Consider the following 23,501-nt stretch of genomic DNA (forward strand, 5'->3'; position numbering starts at 1 on the left):
CGCAACTGGTAACCAACAACCGTTTCCTGTTTCACGTTCATTGATTTCCCTAGTGCTAGTTTTACTCACGAAAACACAACGAAATACACGAAAATAAATGACGAGAAATTAATAGCTACATGAAAATATAGTTAATTTAGGGTAGTTTTACATATGATATCTTGCGAACCATGGATGAACTGTATCAGACGGATGCTATATTCCTTGACTTCCGGAAAGCGTTTGGCTCGGTGCCCTACTGCAGACTCCTAACTAAGGTACGAGCATATGGGATTTTTTCCCAAATATGTGAGTTGCTCGAAGACTTCTTACGTAATAGAACCCAGTACGTTGTCCTCGATGGTGAGTGTTCATCGGAGGTGAGGGTATCATCTGGAGTGCCCCAGGGAAGTGTGGTAAGTCCACTGTTGTTTTCTATCTACATAAATGATCTTTTGGATAGGGTGGACAGCAATGTGTGGCTGTTTACTGATGATGCTGTGGTGTACGGGAAGGTTTTGTCGTTGAGTGACTATAGGAGGATACAAGATGACTTGGACAGGATTTGTGATTGGTGTAAGGAATGGCAGCTAACTCTAAATATAAATAAATGTAAATTAATGCAGATGAATAGGAAAAAGAATCCCGTAATGTTTGAATACCCCATTAGTAGTGTAGCGCTTGACACAGTCACGTCGATTAAATGTTTGGGCGTAACACTGCAGAGCGATATGAAGTGGGACAAGCATGTAATGGCAGTTGTGGGGAAGGCGGATAGTCGTCTTCGGTTCATTGGTAGAATTTTGGGAAGATGTGGTTCACCTGTAAAGGAGACCGTTTATAAAACACTAATACGACCTATTCTTGAGTACTGCTCGAGCGTTTGGGATCCCTATCAGGTCGGATTGAGGGAGGACATAAAAGCAATTCAGAGGGGGGCTGCTAGACTTGTTACTGGTAGGTTTGATCATCACACGAGTGTTACGGAAATGTTTCAGGAAATCGGGTGGGAGTCTCTGGAGGAAAGGAGGCGTTCTTTTCGTGAATCGCTACTGAGGAAATTTAGAGAACCAGCATTTGAGGCTGACTGCAGTACAATTTTACTTCCGCCAACTTATATTTCGCGGAAAGATCACAAAGATAAGATAAGAGAGATTAGGCCTCGTACAGAGGCATATAGGCAGTCATTTGTCCCTCGTTCTGTTTGGGAGTGGTACAGGGAGAGAAGAAGCTAGTTGTGGTACGAGGTACTCTCCGCCACGCACTGTATGGTGGATTGCGGAGTATGTATGTAGATGTAGTATAATTTCAGTAATACATGTGTAGATAACATGCTTAAATGATTAACTTTGCAAGATCACAGGTTCATGTAAAGGCGAGATAAGCAATTGCAAATGCTAAGCGCTGGTACATTAACAACCGGTGTACCGGTGTACCGGTGTAACAGCCAGAATGTTGAATGCAAGCATGTGAACGTGCACGCATTGTGTTGTACAGGTACCAGATAATCAGTTTATGGGGTGGAGTCCAATGCCTGTTGCACTTGGTCGGTCAATAAAGGGACGATTAACGCTGTTTGTGGATTACGCTGTAGTTGTTGTTCGATGATGTTCCGTATGTGAGTGATTGGCGACAGTTCTAGTGATCGAGGAGTCCAAGGTAACGTGTTGACACTCTATAGAGCACGTTGGGTTATAACAGCGGTATGTGGGCAAGCGTTATCCTGTTGGAAAACACCCCCTAGACTGCTGTTCATGAATGGCAGCACAACAGATGGAATCAACCGACTGACGTACAATTTTGCGGTAGGTGTGCGTGGAATAACCGCGAGAGTGCCCCCTGCTGTCGTACGAAATCGCACCCCGGACTATAACTCCACGTGTAGGCCCAATGTATGTAGCACACAGACAGGTTGGTTGCAGACCCTCAAGTAGTCTCCCCCTAAGCACCACACGGCCGTCACTGGCAACGAGGAACAACAGACCTCCACCCTGGCCTTCAATGAGCTCTCACATACACCAATGAATTCTCAAATGTCGGTGGTTTGCGATCAGTGTGATGCACGCTACAGGGCGTCTAGCTCGCAACTGTCATTGAAGTAACGGATTACTAACAGTTAGTTGTATCACCGTGGTGCTAACTGCGGCATAAACTGTTGCTGCAGACGCAGAACGACAAGCCAGAGCCATATACCGAACACGATGGTCTTCCTTCTCGGTAGTGTCACGTGGTCGTCCGGAGCCCGGTCTTGTTGCGACTCTGTTGTCCACCGCTGCCAGCAATCATGTACAGTAGCTTTATCCCTCCCAAGTCTTTCTGCAGCATCACAGAGGGAACATCCAGCTTCTCGTAGTCCTATTATACAACCTCGTTCAAACTCAGTGAGGCGTTTATAATGTCGTCTTTGTCGCTTTAAAGGCATTCTTGACTAACATCAGCTCACCACGTCCCATTTCAAAGGTAATTATGCTCACGACCTTTACAGCGAGTATTTAAAGCAAACTTGGTTTGCGTTCTCAGAGTGGCGCTTCCTAGTGCCACTCTTATGATACTGGGGCGAAATTTGAACAGACATCGTCTTTCAGATATAGAAAAACTCCTCCAACTTTCGCTTAGTCGCAAAACTCTTTCTTGGTGTCGCGATTTTTTTCCGCCAGTCTATTATGGCGCATTATTTCTTGTAAGTTTACTACAGTAAACTATTTCTAACCAAGTGGTGCGAAACGTTGTTTCTGTCTACCATATAAAATTACACAGCCTGTTGAAGAAGAGTTTTTGTACCTACACCAGGAGAGGAGACTTCAGGAGAGGTCTTCTGAGTACATTAATGAAAACTACGAAGCAATGACCACACATCCTCTGTATTGGAAATTTGTGGTGTCATCGGTCCCTAAGCTTACACACTATTTAATCTAACTTAAACTAACTTACGCTAAGGACGAGACGCACACCCATGCCCGAGGGAGGACTCGAACCACCGACGGGGGCTGCCGTGCGGACCGTGACAAGATACCTCAGACCACATATTTGCTGTATTCAGAGGTTCACTGAACCCCAGCAAAAAAGATGATTGTGCAAATTATAGATGTATTTATTTAAAAAAAATAATTCGTCGTTTCTTTCTCGTATTAGACCACTTTATCTATTTTCTCAAAGTGCTTTCACTGCATGAAAAACTTTTAAGTCGTTCAGATAGCATGCGTACGTGACAAAGCGTTGTACAGGTACTGTCACGATTCATTTCTCTTCTGAATCTCCATGAGTAAGTTTATGCGTGTTCCTTCGGCAGGGAGGGGCTAGAGGAAACGTTGCTAGTACACTACTGCCCATTAAAATTGCTACACCAAGAAGAAAAGCAGACGATAAATTGGTATTCCTTGGACAAATATATTATACTAGAACTGACATGTGATGATATTTTCACGCAATTTGGGTGCATAGATCCTGAGAAATCAGTACCCAGAACAACCACCTCTGGCCGTGATAACGGATTTGATACGCCTGGGCATTGAGTCAAACAGATCTTGGATGGCGTGTACTGGTACAGTTGCCCATGCATCTTCAACACGATACCACAGTTCGTCAAGAGTAGTGACTGGCATATTGTGAGGAGCCAGTTACTTGGCCACCATTGACCGGACGTCTTCAGTTGGTGGGAGATCTGGAGAATGTGCTCGCCAGGGCAGCAGTCGAACATTTTCTGTATCCAGAAAGGCCCGTACAGGACCTGCAACATGCGGTCGTGCATTATCCTGCTGATATGTAGGGTTTCACAAGGATCGAATGAAGGGTAGAGCCACGGGTCGTAACACATCTGAAATGTAACGTCCACTTTTCAAAGTGCCGTCAATGCGAACAAGAAGTGACCGAGACATGTAACCAATGGCACGCCATACCATCACGCCGGGTGATACGCCAGTATGGCGATGACGAATACACGCTTCCAATGTGCGTTCACCGCGATGTCACCAAACACGGATGCGACCATCATGATGCTGTAAAGAGAACCTGGATTCATCCAAAAAATGACGTTTTGCCATTCCTGCTCCCAGGTTCGTCGTTGAGTACACAATCGCAGGCGCTCCTGTTTGTGATGCAGCGTCAACGGTAACCGCAGACATGGTCTCCGAGCTGATAGTTCATGCTGCTGCAAACGTCGTCGAACTGTTCGTGCAGATGGTTGTCGTCTTGGAAATGCCCCCAGCTGTTGACTCAGGGAGCGAGACGTGGCTGCACGATCTGTTACACCCATGCGGGTAAGATGCCTGTCATCTCGACTGCTAGTGATACGAGGCCGTTGGTATCCAGCAGGGCGTTCCGTATTACCCTCCTGAACCCACCGATTCCATATTTTGCTAACAGTAATTGGATCTCGACCAACGCGAGCAGAAATGATACGATAAACCGAAATCCCGATAGGCTACAATCCGACCTTTATCGAAGCCAGAAACGTGATGGTACGCATTTCTCCTCGTTACAGGAGGCATCATAACAACGTTTCACCAGGAAACGCCGGTCAACTGCTGTTTGTGTATGAGAAATGGGTTGGAAACATTCCTCATGTCAGCACGTTGTAGGTGTCGCCACCGGCGCCAACCTTGTGTGAATGCTCTGAAAAGCTAATCATTGGCATATCACAGCATCTTCTTCCTGTCGGTTAAATTTCGCATCTGTAGCACGTCATCTTCGTGGCGTAGCAATTTTAGTGGCCAGTAGGGTAATATGCGCATTTGTGTTGGTGGAAAAACGAGCTAGCCAAATTAATCCGAACTGAAAGACTGTAATCCACAATCAAAGCAGTTAGCACGTATGTCCCCTAGATCTTACATCCACATTGTTAATCCATAAATCACTATGAAGTGCGAAGAGAGAGTACCAGTTGTTAGGCCTTTTCCCCCTTTATTCGCGTATCGAGCGATATGTAGTGGGTTACACTACACTCCTAGAGTCATCATTCAAAGCCGGTTCTTGAAACTTTGTGAGCAGGTTTCCTCAGAATGATTCCCGTCTGTCTCCAGGAGTATGCCAGAACAGTTCTTTCAACACTTTTGTGACGCTCTCCTGCCCGTCTAACCAAACCTGTGAGCATTTGTGCTTCTTTTTTATATACGCTCAATATCTTGTGTAAGTCCTAACTGGTATGTGTCTAAAATACTTGGCAGTATTCTTGGATGGACCGATAAGTAATCTGTAAGCAATCTTCTTTTGTAGACTGACTGATCTCCCTAGTATTCTACCAATAAACTGTGCCTTGCTACCTGCTTTACCCTAGACTGAGCCTATGTGATCGTTCCGTTTCATGTCTCTACAGAGTCTTACACAAAGGTATTTGTATGAGATTACAGATGCCAATTGTGTCTCACTGATATAGTCATAGAATAGTACGTTTTATCGTGTTGAAATGTGCACAATTTTACATTTCTACAAATGTAAACCAAGTTGCCAATCATTACGCCCATTTGAAACCTGATCAAGATTTGATTTAGTATTTGTGCAGTTTCTTTCCGACTGTATTTCATTATAGATAACAGTATCATCTGCGAAAAGTGTGAGCTTAATATTAATATTGTCTATGAGGGCAACAATATACAACAATATACAACATGAAGAGCAAGGGACCCAACATAAATTTCCTTGGGGTACACCCAAAGTTACTTCTACATCTGTTGATGACTCTCCATGCAAGATAATTTGCTACCTCCTTCCTACCAGAAAATCCTCGCTCCAGTCACAGATTTGTTTTGATATCCCGCACTATCGTACTTTTGATAATAGGCGTTTCTATGGTACCGAGGCAGATGCTTTCCAGAAATTGAGAAACAATACATCTATCTGTCTGCCTTGATCTATGACTTTTAGTACCTCTTGTGAGAAAAGTTGGGTTACACATGATCGATGGTTTCGAGATCCGTGCTGGTTAACATGGCGGAAGTCATTCTGTTCGAGATTCCTCATTATGTTTGAGCTCAGGATATGTTCTCAGAACGTACAAAAAATGAATGCCAAGGATATTGGACTGTAGTTTTTCGTTACGTCTGCTACCCTTCTTCCAGAAGGTCGTGACCTGTGCTTTCTTCCAACTAGTGGGCACGGTGTTCTGTTCGAGGGATCTACGATAGATTACAGCTAACAGATGGGTTAGTTCAACTGAAAATTGGGTATACAATCTCAAAGGGATTCCATCGGGCCATTAGGGCACTGTTCAGCTTTAACGATTTCATTTGTTTCTCAACGCCACTGCACTAATATCTGTTTCACTCATCTTTTCAGTGTTACGAGAATTAAACTGGGGCAGTACTTCTGGGTTTTCTTTTGTAAATGAAAATTTGAAAACAGGTTTAAGCGATTACTGTGCTACTCTCAATTTCAGTTCCTGTCTTAAAAAAAAAAAAAAAAAAAAAAAAAAAAAAACAAAGAGAGAGAGAGAGAGAGAGAGAGAGAGAGAGAGAGAGAGAGAGAGAAATTTCTCGTCGACAGCGGGTCATTAGATCATTAGAGACGGAGCACAAGCTCGGATAGTATTAAGTATTGAGAATAAAAGGAAATTGCCGTGTCCTTTCAAAGGAACCATCCCGACATTTTTGTGGAGCGATTTCGGGAAATCCGGAATAACTAAATCTGGATGGCCGGCCGCTGGTTTGAACCGTCGCCCTCCCAAATACGAGTCCAGACTGCTAACCACTGCACCACTTCACTCGGTTCCTGATTCGCACATGAGTGAGTGGGCACTAAGTTTGGTGTCGACAACAGCCTTTACATATGACCAGAATTTCTTTTAGTTTTGTGAAAGACTATTTGATAAAATTCCGCTACGGTAGTCGTGGAATTCCTCACACATTGCCCTCTTCACATCCAAAGACGTTTCATTCAGCATTAACCTAGAGCCCTATGCTTCGTTTTATACCTATTCAGCAGTAGCCTTTGTTTCTTTAGAAGTTTCTTTACAGTGATTGTATACCATGGATTGTCCCTCCCATAATGAACGGTTCTACTGTGTTCTTATCTAACCAGTACCTGGTCAACTATTCCCTTAAATTTGAGCCATATTTCCTCTATATGCTCCTGTCCTGAGCTAAAAGTTTCAGGTTCCTCATCGAGACTTGACACTACTACTACTTTGTCAGGTTTATTGAACACATATACCTTCCATTTGTTTTAGATGCCCTTTGTAGTTTGGTACCGATTGTTACTATAACTGCCACATGATCATGAATAGAATAAAATTAAAAAAAAAACGGAACAAAATAATAATTGGATCCTTTTACCGGCCACCCAATTCAGATGGTACAGTTGCAGAAAGGTTCAAAGAAAACTTAAGTTTGGTTTCAAACACGTACCCGACTCATACGATTATAGGTGGTGGTGACTTTAATTTATCCTCTATATGATGGCGAAAATACATGTTTAATTCCGGAGGTACACATAAAACATCATCCGAAATTACGCTAAACGCATTCTCTGAAAATTATTTCGAGGTGTTAGTTCATGAGCCCACGTGGATAGTAAACGATTGTGAAAACACTCTTGATTTCTTAGCAACAAATAATCCTGAGTTAATAACGAGGATCAAAACGGATATACAGGGATTAGTGAACACAAGGCTGCCGTAGCGAGATTGAATAATGTAACCCCCAAATAATAGAAAAATAAACGAAAAGTATACCTATTCAAAAAAGCAGATAAAAATTCACTTGACGCCTCCCTGAGAGACAACCTCCACTCCTTCCAATTAATAATATAAGTGTAGGCCAGATGTGACTTGAATTAAAAAAATAGTATCGGCAGCAATTGAGAGATTTATAGCAAATAAATTAACAAACCACGGAGCTGATCCTCCTTGGTATACAAAGCGGATCAGAACACTATTGCAGAAACAACGAAACAAACAAGCCAAATTTAAATAGACGCAAAATCCCCAAGATTGTCGATTCGTTACAGAAGCTCGAAATTTAGCGCGGACTTCAATGCGACATGCTTATAACAGTTTCCACAACGAAACTTTGTCTCGAAGCCTGGCAGAAAATCCAAGGAGATTCAGGTCGTATGTGAAGTATGTTAGCGGGAAGAAACAATCAATGCCTTCTGTGCGCGATAGCAATGGAGATACTATCGAAGACAGTGGTGCTAAAGCAGATTTACTAAACACAGCCTTCCGAAATGCCTTCACAAAAGAAGACGAAGTAAATATTCCAGAATTCGAATGGAGAACAGCTGTCAACATGAGTAACGTAGAAGTAAATATCCTCGGAGTAGTGAGGTAACTTAAATCACTTAATAAAAGCCAGTCTTCTGGTCCAGACTGTATACAAATTACGTTCCTTTCAGAGTATGCTGATGCATTAGCTCCATACTTAACAATCATATACAACCGTTCGCTCGACGAAAAATCCGTAGCCAATGACTGGAAAGTCACACAGGTCACACCAATACTCAAAAAACGTAGTAGTAGTAATCAACTGAAGTACAGGCCCATATCATTAACGTCGATATGCACCAGGATTTTTTAGAACATACATTGTGTTCGAACATTATGAATTACCTTGAAGAAAATGGTCTGTTGACACAAAGTCAACATGGATTTAGAAAACATCATTCGTATGAAACATAACTAGCTCTTTATCAGCATGAAGTGTTGAGTACTATTGACAAGGGATTTCAGATCGATTCCGTATTTCTGGATTTCCGGAAGGCTTTTGACACTGTACTACACACGCAGCTTGTAGTGAAATCGTGTGCTTATGGAATATCGCCTCAGTTATGGGGCTGGATTTGTGATTTCCTGTCGTAGTAAATGACGGAAAGTCATCGAGTAAAGCAGAAGTGATCTCAGGCGTTTCCAAGGGTAGTGTTGTAGGCCCTTTGCTGTTCCTTATCTATATAAACGATTTGGGAGACAATCTGCGCAGCCGTATTAGGTTGTTGCAGATGATGCTGTCATTTATCGAACAATAAAGGCATCATGAGATCAAAACAAATTGCAAAACGATTTAATAAAGATATCTTAATGGTGCGAAAATTAGCAGTTGACCCTAAATAACGAAAAGTGTGAGGTCATCCACATGAGTGCTAAAAGGAATTCGTTAAACTTCGGTTACACGATAAATTAGTCAAATCTAAAGGCCGTAAATTCAACTAAATACCTAGAAATTACAATTACGAACAACTTAAATTTGATGGAATACATAGAAAATGTTACTGGGAAGGTTAAACAAAGGCTGCGTTTCATTGGCAGGACACTTATAAAATGTAATAGATCTGCTAAGGAGACTGCCAACACTACGCTTGTCTGTCTTCTTTAAGAATACTGCTGAGCGGTAAGGGATCCTTATCAGATAGGACTGACGGAGTACATCGAAAAAGTTCAAAGAAGGGCAGCACGTTTTGTATTATAGCGAAATATGGGAGAGAGTGTCACTGAAATCATACAGGATTTGGGTTGGACATCATTAAAAGAGAGGCGTTTTTCGTTGCGAAGGAATCTTCTCATGAAATTCCAATCACCAACTTTCTCCTCCGAATGCGAAAATTTTTGTTAACACCGACCTACACAGGGAGAAACGATCACCACGATAAAATTAGGGAACTTAGAACTCGTACGGAAAAATATAGGTGTTCGTTTTTTCCGCGCGTTGTACGAGATTGGAATAACAGAGAATTGTGAAGGTGGTTCGATGAACCCTCTGCCAGGCACTTAAATGTGATTTGCGGAGTATCTCTGTAGATGTAGATGTAGGTCACTGACACCAGTTTCAATGGGGGACATTTTCAAAGAGGTCATTTCTGTTTGTTGCCATTAGATCTTGTAATGGATTTATTTTCTTACAATCGCTTAATAGTGCATTCAGTTATTCATTGTGCCTTTAATGTTTATATAGATATTCATCTGTTCTTGGAGGTCGTTTTTGAAGAAGAATGAACAGCGTTCAGTATCTTTCTAGAAACAAATTTCTGGGCTTTAAGTTTGGAAGAAGAGTGTAAAATCAGGAAGCCTGGTAGGTCAGTGCCTCAGCTCGTAATGAAACTAGTACAGACAACCCGAGGAAAGATATTTTGCAGGTAATTTAATGTAAATATAGGTACGCGAAATAGTTCGATTTGCGACTACAGCTCTACAAATAAACTACTTTGGTTTCCGCGCTTGTTGTCTGCCAAGGGAAAAGATACCAGCTGGAGATGCAATGGCGTCAGATCTAAATCATCTAATACAGAAGGTTAAGAAGGACGAGGAACCTATTCCACATAAAAATCTTTATTAGATTGATCAGTCCTCGGAAAAATAGAAACTAGGTAGCAGCTAAGATCAGCTTTCAGACAGGATATAGATATACACAGTACCAATTTAAAGAAAAGTAATTGATTATATTAAGTTCTACGGTGACATGATGACATAGCAGAATCTAAAAATCCTGGCATATCCAGACGGCTAAAAATTTCACTTCAGCTTTAGTTGCAGTTGTAAAACAGGATATGTACAGTATTACAATCTTTTAAGGTACATCAAAAAATATAAAAAATGATTTTCTAGAATGTATGTAACATGCATGTAGTGAGAAAATTAATGCACATACAGATAAGGCAGATTTTAGGTCTGTGATAGCCGATGAAACTGTGACGTACCTTCTAAATTTCAGTTGGTTGTAGTATTTCGTTATCTGTTATCTACTGGAGAGCCTGTTGAAAGATTTTGGACATTTTTAATTCCATCTGGTAACGATGTTTCGTCCTTAGCAGTCTGCATTGAAACTGTCCTCACCACTGTTGTATAAAAACGGAAAGAAAAAATAACATCTCAAAGTTATGATGGTGATTGTGTCATGCACGGCCAACATACAGGGGTCCAGACAATTGTAAGTGAACAGTATCATTTCGTGTATTATGTATATTATTATGAACAGCAACTAAACTTAATTCCTGCCCAAGCTATAAATACAGGTAAAGAAGTAAAACTGTTTCGCAGTACTATTGCAGAGGTACCAATATTTTTCTCTCATTCACTTCAAAGAATGTCTGTTCTAGATGGAATTGTGAAAATAAGAGTCCCTCATGGATAAGCCACAAGATGGAATTTTAAACCAGGACAGTTCATAAGAATAAAGAGGACATACTACAACGTCTTCAACACATCTAAGATACAAACAACCAGACGTAACTGTGTGTCAAGCATTTGGTCTAAGGCTGGAACTATAATCGCCGAAATTTTCATTTTGCTTAGAGGTATTTTATAAAATGATGTCCACATGGATATCTTCTACAGCTCATTACAAAAGCGCATTACTGATCACGTCTCAATAAAGCAAGCAATAGTATCATTCCGAAATGACACTGGACGTTAGAGACAGCGTTGATAACATAGTCAAGGAAGAACCAAATGTAGCGAAAACAAGATTCAAGGAATGTAGCAGCAAAGGGTGCATGTGAGATAATAATTCAACAGGAGAAAGTTTTGAATTCTCCAACCACTTTTTTGTAATCAGTCTTCTGACTGGTTTGATGCGGCCTCCCATGAACTCTCCTGTGCCAACCTTTCTTCTCAGAGTAACACTTGCAACCTACAGCCTTAATTATTTGGTGGATGTATTTCAATCTGTCCTCCTCCACAGATTTTACTCTCTAACGCTTCCTCTAGTACCATGGAGGTTAATCCCTGATGTGTTAACACACATTCTATCATCCTGTCCCTTCTTCTATTTAGTGTTTTCCATACATCCCTTCCATCGCCGATTCTGCAGAGAACCTCCTCATTCCTTACCTTATCAGTCTACCTAATTTTCAACAGTCTTCTGTAACACCATATCTCAAATGTTTCGATTCTCTTCTGTTCTGATTCACCAACAGCCCACGTTTCACCACCACACAATGCTGCACTATAAACGCAAGTTCTCAGAAATTTCTTCTTCAAATTAAGGCCTATGTTTGATATTAGTATACTTCTTTTGGCCAGGAATGCCCTTATTGTCAGTGCCAGCCCACTTTTTATCTCCTTCTTGCTCCGTCCGTCGTGGCGTGTTTCGCTGCCTAGGTAGAAGAATTCCTTAACTACATCTTCTTCATGATCATCAATTCTGATGTTAAGTTTCTCGCTGTCCTCGTTTCTGTTACGTCTCATTACTTTCGTCTTCCTTCGTTTTACTCTGAGCCCATATTCTATACTCATTAGACAGTTCATTCCATTCAACAGATCCTTCACTTTCACTTAGGATACCAATCTTCTCAGCGAATTGTATCATTGATATCTTTTCACCTTCAATTTTAACCGCAATCTTGAACCCTTCTTTTCTTTCCGTCATCGTTTTTCCGATAAATGTATTGAACAGCAGGGGCGGAAGACTACATCCCTGCTTATACCCAATTCAATGAGACCACTTCGTTCTTTTGGTCTTATAGGCATATTGTCCCTCTTGGTTACTGTACATATTGAATATATACTGTCGTTCAGCTTACCTTACCCCTGTTTTCCTCAGTATTTCGAACATTTTGCACCAGTTTACATTGTCGAAGGCCTTTCATAGGTCGTTACATCCTATGAAAGTGTCTAGATTTTTCTTCAGTCTTACTTACAGTAACAACTGCCTCCCTGGCGCCTTTAACTTTCCCAAAGCCAAACTGCTCATCATGTAACAGATCCTCAGTTTACTTTTCCAGCCTCCTGCCACTTACTGGCCTCTAATTTACTTTACCAGCACTTCTTCCCTTCACTGAAAAATTGATTTTCTGAAAAAAAGTTCTTTCTGCTGTTGTGCAGTGTATTACATTTCAAAATGAAGCTAAGTTAAAAACAGAACTGTAGATCCTTTATTCTCTAAACGGTTTTCAAGAAATGAAAAATGAAATAATTCTTCTGAGGGTTTTAATTGAAAATAACCTGCAAGAACCTTTTGGTGACGTTATGAAAATTTAGAAATTAGTTGCTTCTATGCCAATAACAACATGTCAAGCAGAGGTGTTTCTCCACTTTGTCGCGAATCAAAACGTTTTAAAAAAGTATCATGGATGAATACAAGCTGTCAGCTCTTGCCATGTTAGCTGTTGAAAATGAAAGAGTCCATAAGCTTCCAGATTTCAGCGAGAGAGTCATAGACATATTCGCCACGAAAAAGGAAAGGAGGATGGACTTTCTCTATAAATACCCTCTACAGGAGGTTCAACCCCACGAACGTCGTCAGGCACATGTCAATAATTAAAACAACTGGACGACATTAATACTAAAATTATGGAAATCATCTTTTATAGATACTGAATTTGGTACTTACGTAACACCAGAATGTTAGTGCTAAGCTATACAGAATGTTAGTGCTAAGTTATAGATCTGTTTTAAGTACACTGACGGAAAAACAAATCGCAACACCAAGAAGGAGTTGAGCGACATAAACGAAGTGAGACCTGAGTTTCTCCTGACGTATATAATTTGTAAACAATTTACGAGAATTGAGCCAGGTAATGTTTACAACGACCGACGATATTTTGGCGGGAGACACCCCGCCATTTTAAGGGCACAAAGGCAACGAACAGGCGATGTACAGGCAAATTTAAAACCTCGGTTCGTGGAGTAATTCTGGAAAGATAACAGACACACACACACACACACACACACACACACACTGAACACTAGTGTCACCAAAGATGACCAAAGCCAGAGGTGTCGATAGTGCTAGACTACGAACGAGCAAGTGACGTAACATTGACTCTGTCCTCCTATTTTTTGATAAGGGAGAGAGCAGGATTCCAAGCAGATTTTAAGCAAAAACCTCCATTCCTGTTTACAAGGTTGCTCGCTAATTTAATCTCAAGAGCCTCCTTATAACACTGTCCCAATAGCTGAACGTGCATGCCGATATCTCGGTATTGTTATAAAACACATGGTGACTACTATCCAAACAATGTTCAGCAATAGCAGATCTACTTCTCTGTTGTAATCGTGTGTGCTGTTTATGCTCAGTACATCGGTCCCCCACGGTATTGATAGTCTCACATATGGCATATGTATGCCATACCACAGCTACAAGGAATGCGATAAACACCCGCCTTACGCAAACCAAGATCATCCTTAACAGAACCCAAAAGCACTCTGATTTTAGATGGAGGCCGGAAAACACATTTCATATCGTATTTCCGTAAAATACGACCGATCTTGTTGGAAGTGGTTCCTACGTAAGGCAAAAAGGCAGTAGACTTAGACGTCTACTCGGTATTATCATCAATCACCCTTTGCACGGTTGGTCGATAGCGCAACGCACGTGCAGTCTGTCTTTCACTATACCCATTTTGACGAAATGTAGATTCAATATGGGACAGCTCAGCTGGCAAAGGCTCAGTGTCGGAAATGACATGTGCGCTGTGTACCAAGGTACGAAGCACCCTTTCATGCTGAGCCGGATGGTGACAACTATGAGCTCACAAGGGTCGCGAGAGCGATGTGCTGACCACATGCCCCTCCATATCCGCTTCCAGTGACACTTGCAGTTGATGATGACACGGCGGTCGGTCGGTGCCGTTGGGCTTTCCGAGGCCTGTTCGGAAATGACAAATGCACCACAGATGACAAGGAAACTTGCACATAGCGAGCTGAAAGACAGAAAACTGTCTTAAAGTATTTTTAAAAATGGACCAAGAGAGATAGAAAGAGACGAAGGATTAAGTTAGCTGAAGACGCGAAGTAGTGATCAAGAAAAATGCGTTGAATCTTGCTGATCAAGATGAGGTCGAGCCTTTTGGTCTAGCCGTATAGCGCGCGCCTGGAAGCAGAGCTCACGGGATCGAATTCCAGCCGCCCACGCAGATTTTGTGTGCATTTAATCCAGCCTTTACCTCAACGAAATGAGGAGTCGCAAGGAGCGACACGTGGTTGAGATTCCACGTTAAACTGTGTGTCCCCTTTCCCGGTTACACATTTCACATGGTATAATGTAGAAAAATGTGTTGAACCTTTCTGATCTGGGTTAGGTCTAGCCTGTTGGTCTAGCAGTATAGCGCGTGCCTGAAAGCAGAAGTCACGTGGGTAGCTGAAGGGGACTTGCGCCTTATGCAAGACAACGTTGCAGTTTTGTTTCCACCGAGAAATGTTTCAGCACTTTTTGTGCTATCTTCAATGGATTTTTTATTTTCCTTCTGCAAAATTGTTACAAGTTTAAAGAAAACTTTTGGTACAAAATATTTATACTTTTGAAATAAGCGATTATTGTCAAATATTTTACACTGGTTAGTATACAGAGCATAGTTGTGGCATGTATCACTTTGTTGAAGCATTATATGTTGTGTATATGCGTCTAAAGATTCTAGCTTTGCAGTAAATTTGGAAATGAAGAGGGTGCATGCGATCGTTTAAACACCTCACATAAAGCTGTGGATGTTTTTTGCTAGTAACTCTAGGTCTAATATGCAATCTACAGCTTCTCGTCTGCACACAGGAATCCAGTCAATCTGTGTATCTGGCTGAAACGGGATGCGATGTTACGCACTCAAAATGTATTGTCTCTCTCTGCTTCTGGCCCGCACTGAGGTACAAGATTGATTTTCTGTCACAAGTGCTTCGTCTTAGGTATGTTAGGTCCTTGCCAGCGTAACACGCTAATTAAAACGATACGTAGTGTTCCTCTGTAGGAAATGCATAATAAACAGAAAAATAAAATAATGTCCTGCTGTCTTCAGATGAAAAGCTGTGGATTGCGTAGTAGACCTAGAGCTGCTAGCACAAACATCCATCGCTTCATGTGAGATGTGAACAAATGCATACACGTACTTTCGAACTAGAAAAACATCACAATGGAGACATGTCTTCATTCATTTGACTTATCGAGAGGAGCACATACTTCTTGTATTTGGCTTCAGAAAGATGACATGAAAATTTTGCTTGTCGCACGGGATTTTGAGATAATCTAATTCCTATTACTTATGTGACAACTTTACAACGAACACAGGGCTCATGTGTAATAACTTCAGTCTTTTCGTATTCATTACATGGCGTGTTCGGTAGCAGGTTATGTTAGGTTGGGGCGTGTTTCAGCAATGATAGAGGACGCTACGTGCGACCAGTTTTCGGATCATAAATCTTTCTTAATCGTATATATTTCTGCAGTCCCTCGGAATAATTACTTAATGCAGTGAAATTCAAATATGTACTCTAGTTATTCTTTCGGCATCGGCAGATAACGCGATCGTGGTTGACGATTTTTGGGTAAGAGGTAATTGCATCTTACAAGTACTTGTCTGCCATAATGGGATCACTCAACCTCACTACCCGCAGATATCAAACATTGTTTCCACAAGAAATAAATCATACAACTGCGTTTCTCTGATGTGACATGAGCTCTGGGCGCCCTCATATCGAGGACGTAATTCTTCTGCACTGACAAAGGGAACTTCCCATTGCACCCCCCTCAGATTTAGTTGTAAGAGGGCGCAGTGGACTGCCCGTCAAAAACTGGACACACCTCAAGCACGAAAGCAGAAAGAAGGTGTACTGAACTGTGAAGAAAAGAGAAAAATAGAAACAGTGAACGCTCTGACAGGAAGTGCAATATAAAGGAGCCTGAGAGAGCAACGGCGCCACGTGGATAAGAGATCACCGTGTTGGACTGCCAAGCGGGCGAACCGTATTCAAACATCCCTCGTGCCAAAACCAATTTTTTTTTCTTTGCTGTCTTCAAATTTGCGTCTGTGTCATGGTGTAACGTCCGCTTGCAACAGCGAGATATAAGGAAGAGACCTATAACGACAATTGATTCTGCACAACTACTCTATTAGCAACCGCGATGAAATGGCTTTCGAATGGGAACCGCAAACGTTTGATGACAAGACGGCAAGTCAACCGAAACCTCCACCGGAAAACACATTTGGTGTGTCATACATGGCATTAGTGGCAGTACGTGTGTCATACGCTGAAGAGCCAAAGAAACTGGTACACCTGCCTAATATAGCGTAGGGCCCCCGCGAGCACGCACAAGTGGCGCTACACGATGTGATATGGACTCAACTAATATCTGAAGTAGTGCTGGAGGGAACTGACACATAAATCCGTAAGAGTACGAGAGTGTGGAGATCTCTTCTGAACAGCACGTTGCAAGGCATCCCACATATGCTCAATAATGTTCATGTCTGGAGAGTTGGCTGGCAAGCGGAAGTGTTTCAACGCAGAAGAGTGTTCATGGAACCATTCTGTAGCAATTCTGGACGTGTGGGATGTTGCATTGTCCTGCTGGAATTGCCCAAGTTCGCCTGAACGCACAATGGACATGAATGGCTGCAGGTGATCAGGCAAGACGCTTACGTACATGCCACCTGTTAGAGTCGTATCAAGACGTATCAGGAGTCCCATATTGCCGGCCGGTGTGGCCGTGCGGTTCTAGGCGCTTCAGTCTGGAAGCGCGTGCCCGCTACGGTCGCTGGTTCGAATCCTGCCTCGGGCATGGCTGTGTGTGATGTCCTTAGGTTAGTTAGGTTTAAGTAATTCTAAGTTCTAGGGGACAGATGACCACAGATGTTAAGTCTCATAGTGAAAAAAAAAGGAGTCCCATATTACTCCAACTGCATACGCCCCACACCGTTACAGAGCCTCTACCAGCTTGAACAGTACCCTGCTGACATGTAGGGTCCATGGATTCATGAAGTTGTCTCCATACCCTTACACGTCCATCCGTTCGATACAATTTGAAACGAGACTCGTCTGACCAGGTAACATGTTTCCAATCGTCAACAGCCCAACGTCGGTGCTGAAGGGACCAGGCGAGGCGTAAAGCTTTGTGTCGTGCAGTCTTCAAGGGTACACGAGTGGGCCTTCGTCTATGAAACCCCATATCGATGATATTTCGTTGAATGGTTTGCACGCTGACACTTGTTGATGGCCCAACGTTGAAATATACAGTAATTTCTGAAGAGTTACACTTCTGTCACACTGAACGATTCTCTTCAGTTGTCTTTGGTCTCGTTCTTGCAGGATCCTTTTAAGGACGCAGCGATGTCTGAGATTGGATGTTTTACCTGATTCCTTAAATTCACGGTACACTCGTGAAATGGTCGTACGCGAAAATCCCCACTTCATTGCTACCTCGGAGATGCTATGTCCCATCGCTCGTGCGCCATCTATAACACGTCGTACAAACTCACTTAAATCTTGATAGCCTGCAGTTGTAGCAGCAGTAACCGATGTAATAACCGCGCCAGACACTTGTTCTCTTATTTAGGCACTGCCGACCGCAGCGCCGTATTCTGCCTGTTTACATATCTCTGCATTTCAATACGCATGCCAGTACCAGTTTCTTTGGTGCTTCAGTGTACGATAAGAATCTCTTACCGACGCCTGGTAAGTGAGGTATGCCACCTGCCCCGAATAAGATGTTCGTATGAATGTGAGTGTAATAATTCCCAAGGAAATTATGAAAACATAATAGTTTGTCACGTAAACTGCAACAAATGAACGCAACAATTTCACAATCACACCGTGCTCTGTCAAAACATATGTTTTTCACGTTTTTGAAGTTGGTTCTGTTTTGGAAGTTTTTTCCCTTGAATTCATTTGTTGTAATATAGTTCATATCTGTTGATTCGTAGCCGGCCGCGGTGGTCTCGCGGTTCTAGGCCCTCAGTCCGGAACCGTGCGACTGCTACGGTCGCAGGTTCGAATCCTGCCTCGGGCATGGATGTGTGTGATGTCCTTAGGTTAGTTAGGTTTAATTAGTTCTAAGTTCTAGGTGACTGATGACCACAGATGTTAAGTCGCATAGTGCTCAGAGCCATTTGTTGATTCGTTGTTTTCATTTCTGTGGGACGTCTATATGGTATCTCGCCTGCTCTCACTGTTCATCACGTTTACTATTCTTACCACATGAGTCGTATTCTATAAACAATGTATAGTATGAAAACTGCCAAGACTACAGAAAGAGAACAAATGTTTCAACGACCGAACGGGTAATTCATAATGTTGTGAAAAAAATAAACATAAATGGCACAAGGAAGTTTCGAACCCGAGCAGTGCGCATTTTAGTCCAACACCGTGACAAGGTACTATCATGAGACGTCAGTAGACCATCGTCATATCGCCATGTAAAGTAGTCTACAAATAGGAGAAAATATTAATTTTGATAACAAAATAATGAATAAAAAGAGAAAGGAAGAAAACCGAGAACATGCCGACAAAATGGCTCTGAGCACTATGGGACTTTACTTCTAAGGTCATCAGTCCCCTAGAACTGAGAACTACTTAAACCTAACTAACCTAACGACATCACACACACCCATGCCCGGGGCAGGATTCGAACCTGCGACCGTAGCGGTCGCGCGGTTCCAGTCTGTAGCGCCTAGAACCGCTCCGCCACCCCGGCCGGTTAACATAGCCGACAAACCACCATGAAGCTCTCACTCTATGTATCAGAACATTTTATACAGTTTTAAAAGCAGAAGGACAACGAAATCAGATTATATTCTAAATAGCAAATTAAGAAAAACTCCAGTCTGATTGCAAGGATTGTATACTTTCATGTGTATATCTATACTTCATCTATACACATTTTACAATAGAACTGGATCGATACTGAGTCAAAACACGAAACAAAATGAGCAAGGAAACTAGGAGAGAACAAGCCGAAGCAAATAAGATGGGAACATACCTAACAAAGAAAACACCTGTCATCAAGAAAATGAAATTAACCAACACCTTGCCTACGGGAAACAAGATTCAACATGTTGGTGAAGGGGTCTCGATATCGAGGCATTCGCAAGCATGTCCAATAGGCCGTGATTATGTACAACATGAAGTTCATGTGATCTTCCACCCTGCCTTATACAACATAATTAACGGAGTGTCACAGCAACCACATAACGGTATGAGTTTTCGATCGTGGAAAGAAGGAAGAATCTGGACGCAATATGGTGTCTGTAGTGCATAAAGTCTCAGAAGATCGGGTAAGGAAGGCCACTAGCGTCCCAATCCAAGACCAATTTGCCATACGACCGACACAAGTAAAACGATGTCGTATCGTATCTGTAGACGTACAACGACTACATAAATCTACGTCGCTAGGCCCAATACGGAACTGTCGCTCATTCGTTGGAATTAAGTCATTTACTACCTTATACCACGAGGACGCTATGCGCATCGGCAAAATCGGAAGACTGATATTGAACCAAACTGTCGTTTAGGTTGTTTGCGGCGATTCTCTTTCAGCGAGGTCCGGCCAAGGGACTGCTTCCCAATGAGTCTGCAGGAATTTGATGATGAGGACGGGTCTCCATAAAATTCAGCCCCTAAATAGCTCACCGCAAGATAGAAGTCACGAATGTGTTTTAAATTATAATTTTTGCGATCAACATCAATAGGGGGGTTTAAGACTAGCAGGACGGACACAGAGAAATAAATGAGACGTCAATGTGTGAGTTTCTTGAGTCGTCATCAAAACAGTACGTCGCACAAATAGCACCTGCGTCTTACTTCGTATTTCAGCCAGGCCCAGCTGCCCCAAGGAACGAGGCTTCGTGATCACTTCATAACGTAAACGAAAGATATCTCTTTTCCATAAGAAACGACCACACAATTGTTGTAGTTTCGTTGCCACAATTGAGGAAAGCAGATAAACTTGGGCCACGTAATAAGCTTTCCATAGGACATACGTATCCAGTATTCTGACTTCCTGGAGCAGAGTAAGAGAACGTCTTTCATGTTGTAGTATCGCTGTCTGAATTTTTTCCGTAACAGACTTCTAGCAGCGTCGCCATTTTGCGTGGACAACGATCAATGATGATACCGAGAGACGTATGCCGATCCACTGCAGTAGCATATGGAACAACCGGGTCATCATAACCTCGCAAAGTAAGAAGCCTGCATTTACCTTCGTTAAGTAGTGCACTTGAACTCCGACAATAATTATCGATTACGGCCTTCACTCAGAAATGCGGAGTAGAACCATCACGTCATCCACGTATACACGAACAGCTATAGCTCCTCCGGAAAGCGTCCAACCTTTCAGCTGGGATGCTAGCATCCGAAGTAGGGACTCCAGAGACAACACAATGTCATTGATAGTGGGCTTCCTTGCAGCACTCCCCGACGGATATTTATCGGAGCGTCAGTTGGCCATTAACAACTACCGAAGCTGAAACGCCTGTATACAGATTTGAGAGTACTCGCCGTGTGTGCTGTATAACTACCTGCCTCCAGAATACGAGGCAAAAAGTCGTCATTAATACTATCAAATGCATTATCGAAATTAAAAAAGAAATGGAAATTTGTGGTAAAGACTTTGGAACCAAACTGCTGAGGTCATCGGTCTCTAGGCTTACACACTACTGAATCTAACTTAAAAACTAACTTAAGCTAAGGATAACACAAACACCCATGCCCGAGGGAGGATTCAAACCTCTGGCGGGAGAAGCCGTGTGAACCATGACAAGGTGCCTCTGGCCGCGCAGCTAACATGCGCGGCAAAGTTTAGAAAAGCAAGGGCACAAGGGACGGACGTCACAGCAGCAACCGAAACCACGTCACGACACTCGACTCTAGGGGTGAGAACTGTATGACCAGGAACGCAGCTTTGATGTTTTGCAACAATCGTCTCCATCAGAGCCGACATCCTACTATTAACTGCCCTCGCCACAGTCTTATAATCAAAGTTTAACAAAGTAACTGTGCGAAAGCTATCACGGGCAGCCGGTGCATGGCGCTTCGGCATTAAAACAATTTTCCCACTTTGAACGAGGTCGGCACTACTCTACCCTGTAACACTTCATTAAAATGGAACGTAAAGGTAGTACCCATCATCGGCCAAAAACGCACGTAAAATTCCTTGGTAAGTCCATCCAAACAGGGGGACTTTTGAGAAGGCAATCCCGCAATAAGTTTGTGAACTTCCTCAGGCTGAAAGGTAGCTAAGTGTGTCTCAATATGTTCAGGTGTAATTGTCGTATCCAAGATGCTGACTGGCAACGGCTTTGCCGCAATGGTTCCACCGGTTCCCGTGAGATCACTGAGGTTAAGCGCTGTCGGGCGTGGTCGGCACTTGGATGGGTGACCATCCAGGCCGCCATGCGCTGTTGCCACTTTTCGGGGTGCACTCAGCCTCGTGATGCCAATTGAGGAGCTACTCGACCGATTAGTAGCGGCTTCGGTCAAGAATACCATCATAACGAGCGGAAGGGCGGTGTGCTGACCACCACCACCTCCTATCCGCATCCTCCACCGAGGATGACACGGCGGTCGGATGGTCCCGGTATGCCACTCGTGGCCTGACCGCTGAGAGCTAAAAAAAAAAAAAAAAAAAAAAGATGCTGACTAGTGGGTCGTAAAAGCTTTCACTGGACTCGCTCTATATCAGCTTTATCCGTTACGATACGTCCATTATTTGTCATGCGAGAATGAGTATAAGTGCGTCGGCGACGGGTCTGATGCCGAAGCAAATTATATAAGGAATTCAGTTCTTCCCTCACCAATGAACATGGATTGGATAGCATTTTAAAACCTTCCTTTTATTTTCTCTTCAAGGTCAACAATTTTGCCTTTGCATGCCTAACATCCGCAATTCGCAGATGGGCGTGATCCGGAGCATCATGAACTTCACTCAGGATGGAATAGAGGAAAGGGTCCTGTAGTCCACTTTCATTATCATTTTATTTGCTTTCCAGTGATACAGAACTCTATGCCATGCGTGAGTGAATGATTGTGGGTGTGTTTCATTTTGCTACACTGTGGTTTAGTATGCTGCAGAGAATCAGCGGTAGTCATACAGAATGGTCAACCGTTGTAGTTTCCAAGTGGGCAAAGAGGTTTTCTCCCCTTGTGTGAATGTTACTGGTGTTAGGTTGGTGGTGGAAGCCTCATCTCTGGATTTTCCTGGCTACAGGGTCGCGTGGGAGATGTTGGAGGGTGTGCGACGGTCAGTCTGCTTCCATCTCGCCGATGATCTATAGCCGAGGTCTCTTCGAAGAAAGGTTAGTTGACTCAACCGCGTGGCGCGTTGTCTCATAGAGCAGGAGCTGTTACCTTTTGGCCTCACGTTTCGTCTTATAAAGATTGTTTTGCTGGGTAGCAGCAAGGAATGCAAGGCTTCTGCAGACTTTCAATTTGATTCCTAATGTAGACTTTGGTCCGTAAGAAGAAAGTAGCACAAAGGTGTTGCATATGTTGAAGTGCCCTAGTTTCAGTGTGAATGTTTGTGTGCCTGCAGCTGCGTCTGTATACATTCTAATCTTTTCCTAACCTTGATAATTTTTGCCTCTTCGTGGATTTTCTTGAGGCATTACTTTATATCCGTTGGAAACTATACACGTGGGTTAATATTAGAGCATAATCATTTGTCTATTCAAATGTGTCCTCCGTAAAATGTTAATTGTTCGCGACTGCGTGGTTTGATGTTACTAAAATTTGGCCACGGTACTTACAAATTGTGCCTCCGCGAACCACGTGGGCACACGAGTCTGTTGTGAAAGGTATAGCGTTTCACAAGCAATTGTACTTAGTTGCCAGGCAACAGCAGTTCTATATATGCATTACATCAATGTTTTAAGTAATAAATAATTTTGCCTCCAATCTTATCCAGTGT

General features: G+C 42.7%; 1 protein-coding gene across 1 annotated transcript in view; it reads right to left on the reverse strand.

The window, feature by feature from the left end:
- The window catches only part of LOC126297964 (putative ammonium transporter 3), a 259,770-nt gene that overhangs the window by 176,439 nt on the left and 59,830 nt on the right, over nucleotides 1-23,501 (reverse strand). The window lies entirely within an intron of this gene.

Source organism: Schistocerca gregaria, chromosome X (assembly GCF_023897955.1).
Source record: "Schistocerca gregaria isolate iqSchGreg1 chromosome X, iqSchGreg1.2, whole genome shotgun sequence".
Taxonomy (NCBI): Eukaryota; Metazoa; Arthropoda; class Insecta; order Orthoptera; family Acrididae; genus Schistocerca; species Schistocerca gregaria.